The sequence below is a fragment of the Parus major genome, unplaced genomic scaffold, assembly GCF_001522545.3.
Source record: "Parus major isolate Abel unplaced genomic scaffold, Parus_major1.1 Scaffold276, whole genome shotgun sequence".
NCBI classification, from domain to species: Eukaryota; Metazoa; Chordata; class Aves; order Passeriformes; family Paridae; genus Parus; species Parus major.
This window is the reverse complement of record NW_015379268.1, coordinates 305072-309285: the sequence shown is the minus strand read 5'-3', so window position 1 is coordinate 309285 and position 4214 is coordinate 305072.

The window sequence follows — 4214 nt, the reverse complement described above, 5'->3', positions numbered from 1 at the left end:
ACTGGGAGCAGCTGAGAGCTGCTGGGACAGGATGGGCTTTAACCACCCCTGCACTGAGAGGGTCCCGCTGGGGCTGAGCACAGGCTGTGAAGGGCAGTCCCTGCTGTGCCTCAGCTCCCTGTCCTTCATCCCAGGCCTCACCATCCCCGCTCCCTCCCCTCCTGCAAAGCCACCTCGCACCTGAGAGGGAACAACAGCCTTGGGAGTTGATTTAAGGTACGTGGGTGAGATGAAATATGAAATGGTAAAGTGTTGGAGCCGCTGCACTTCCAAACAAACATCCCTCATTCCAGTGCTGCTGCTGCATCTCCCAGCTCAAAACTGAACCAAACTCCTCTCCTGTCCCCTTCAGCTCAGGCTCCTGTGATGCCGATTTTGGATTTTACAGTGGCAAAGCTGGGCTGAGAGTTTCCCCTCTGGAGCTTCTGCTCCAGGCCAGACCCAGAGATGTGATCCAGGGATAATGCATGTGCTGCAGCTTCTGCAGGGCTGCTTCCCTGCAGGATGGATTCACCTGTCCCTTTGGCATGGCTGCTTCCTGCAGCCTCACAGACACATTTAATCGAGGATGAGCCCACAGAACCACTCCCTGGGACCTCTGGGTCACTGCCAGCCCCTGGCCTGCCACAGGCTGCCACACTGAAAGCAGGAAAGGGCTGGGCTGTGGATCACCTTCAGCTCAGTGAGCTGATTCCTGGGCATTTAAACCACCCAGCAGCAATGTCTGGGGGACACACGTGGAGATACATATATATATTTATTATTTTTATATAGATATATGTGTATAAGATTCCACCTCAGTGTCTCAGAGGGGGATCCAAGGGTTGCTCCCAACAGCCCATTCTCGACCTGGCACTGGAATATCCATGCCCTCAGGACATGGCACCAGACAAAATCCTTCCCTGTGGCTCATGTCCTACCCCAGACTGTTCCTCCTCCTGCCACAGGCCCTGTCTGGAAGGGAATGCAGGATGCTGTGGATCCTCAGCCCTGCACACACGTGTGCTCCATGGCCATGGTCCATCTCCTGCTCACTGGAACCGTCTGGGGCTGGGGTCTCAGGGAGGCTTTCAGGGATTTCCTTCTGCCCTCCCCCGACAGGGAACTGCACCTCCCCGGCTTTACAAGCTGTGGACATCTGTTAAATATTCTTTTGGCACATTTTAAGGGGAAAAAGTTGGTTTGTTACTTAGCCTTAATAAATTCTGCAGTTCCCTCACTTCTTGGGGTCCCAAGACACTTGAGGAGTATGGAACTGTAAATGTGGGGAAAGAAAGAAACAGGGAGAAATCTGTAACAAGTGACAGGAACTTGATTTTCCTTAAAACTGAGAGATTCACAGAAACAGGTGTGTAACCAATTCACCTGATTTCTGACAGGAAAACCCTGAATGCACTTAACAGCTTGATAAAATCAGCTCATCCTGGAAGAACCTGGGGTTTCTTTTCCCTGAATGCATTAAAAGTATCACCAATTCTGTATTTTGAGTATGGAAGGGGCTGGAGACCTGCCAGTGGGAATAACCCACCCCAGCCCTCAGGTGGCATCTTGGTGGCATCACTAGACTTTAATTCATTCTCCTTTTTAATCCGTGTGACTAATTAATGGCTCTGTCTCGTTCAATAAGTAAAACTCTTTTTTCCCCTAGCCAGGCCGAATTCCCTTGGGAGGAAGGAGGATGGGCACAGCCCACAGAGGAGAGGGAAGCCTGAGCTCCCAGAGTCATAAAGAAATAAGTAAAGCCATGGCACCATCTGGTGTTTTTCCAGCTTCCAGCACTTGTCCCTCCAGCCCACGGCAGACGGATTTTCCAAATGCCGCTTTGGCTGCGTTAGGGTGGAAATGCAGCCAGAGGAATCACTTCATTAACTCGGTCCCACTGCCGGCCGGGGGCTTGGCTGCNAATATCTTTACAGTGGAATATCTTTACAGTGGAATATCTTTACAGTGGAATATCTTTACAGTGGAATATCTTTACAGTGGAATATCTTTACAGTGATATCTTTACAGTGATATCTTTACAGTAATATATTTACAGTAATATATATTTTAGTAGCTGAGAAGAGGGGACAGAGGAGGGGTTCCCAGCTTGGTGACAGGGTCCCGGGGACAGCTCCTCGGCCAGGCCAGCGGGATTACTGCAGCACAACTGAAAAGGTTTCCTGCCATTAATGCAATAAAAATGGGAATTCTCAGAAAGAAGCAATCCAATACTGTTTCCCAGAGGCTTTTCCTGTGTGGACAACAGCCCTGTAAACACAGTTCCAAAAATCCTAAACCTTTGTCTTTTGCCTTTTTAAAAGGGACTTTGATTGGGCTTGAGGGTCTGTACAGCAAAATCGAGGTGACACCATTTGAAAATGTATTTTTACACAAATAATATAGAAAAAAATCATATTTTACATAAGAATTTTAAGTATTTGAAATATGTGTATATATATATACTGTATGTACTTCGTATATGCTTTATTTTACATTTTCAATGTATTAAAAAGTATTTGAGCTGGTTGGATCTGCGATGTAATAATGTTTGAAAACACAAGAACGAGGGAAGGGAGCCTGGGGGAGAGCGGGTGGGAGCTGTGCAGGGAAGCACAAGCCCAGGGCAGGGGGTTGGGGAAGGCTTTGGCAGTTTGAGAGCCATAAATTGTTCTGTTTTCTCATGACTGCCCAGGATGGAGCTGGGATGGATCCACCCCACAGCCACGACCCCACACAGCCAAACCAAACCAAACCAAACCAATCCAAACCAAACCAAACCAAACCAATCCAAACCAAACCAAACCAATCCAAACCTGCCCAACCAATCCAACCCAAACCAAACCAACCCAAACCAAACCAACCCAAACCAAACCAACCCAAACCAACCAATCCAAACCAAACCAAACCCAACCAAACCAAACCAACCCAAACCAAACCAATCCAAACCAAACCAAACCAAACCAATCCAAACCAATCCAAACCAAACCAATCCAAACCTGCCCAACCAATCCAAACCAAACCAAACCAAACCAAACCAAACCAAACCAACCAAACCAAACCAATCCAACCCAAACCAAACCAATCCAAACCCAACCAAACCAAACCAACCCAAACCTGCCAAACCAAACCAACCCAAACCAAACCAACCCAAACCAATCCAAACCAAACCAACCCAAACCAACCAAACCAAACCAAGCAAACCAACCCAAACCAAACCAAACCAAACCCAACCCAACCCAAACCAACCCAAACCAAACCAAACCCAACCCAAACCTGCCCAACCAAACCAAACCAAACAAAACCAAACCAAACCAAACAAAACCAAACCAAACCAAACCAAACCAACCCAACCCAACCCAACCCAAACCAACCCAAACCAACCCAAACCAAAGCCCAAGGTTTGCTCCAGCCCTGGGCTGGGAATGAATGGGCTGGTTCTCCACAGAATCATTTAGGCTGGAAAAGACCTCACAGCTCGTGGAATCCAAACTTTGACAGGGCCCTGTGAGGGCCTCTCGCGGTGCCACAGTGCCATTCAGACACCAAACCTTGGCCAGTGCTTCCAAGGGAACCCCAAACAGGGGATTTCTTTACCCTGTAGGGCTTTTGGTGCAGATCTCCCTGCAGAGGTGGATCCATCTGTGCAGCTCTTGGCACTGGAGGGAATTCCTGTCAGGAGGGGGGTCCCGAGGGGACACTGAGAGCAGCTCAGGGGGCTGAGCAGACACAGCTCCATGTGCTGTAAATCCCAGCTCCTGGAGCTCTCCCTTGGGCCCTGCAGTACTTTGGGAAGCAGGAGGAGAGCTGCAGCCCCGGAGTGCCTGGCCCCAGGCTGCAGCCACAGCTCCTGCTGGAGCACACTGGAGCCCCAAGGTGGCTGCAGCAGCCTCGTGCCCTGCTCTGTGCTGCCCTTCTTGGCTCAGGTGAATCCCAAATCACATTTATCCCATTGAATCCAGTGAGTGCTCCTGTGATCCCTCTGTAACCCAGAGCTGCGGTCAGCAGTTCTGTCCCTGGGACATGCAGGGGAGGAAGTGAGGTGGGAAAAGGAGCAGCGTCAACATGTCAGGGTTAAAGGTACAAAAACGAACCCTGGGAAGACACAGAACTGGAGCTTCTGTCCTTGGTGGTTTCTGAGATATCCTGCAAAGCCAGACTGGCACCCTGAATTTGTACCCTGTACAGTCAAACTGGCACCCTGAATTTGTACCCTGTACAGTCAAACTGGCACC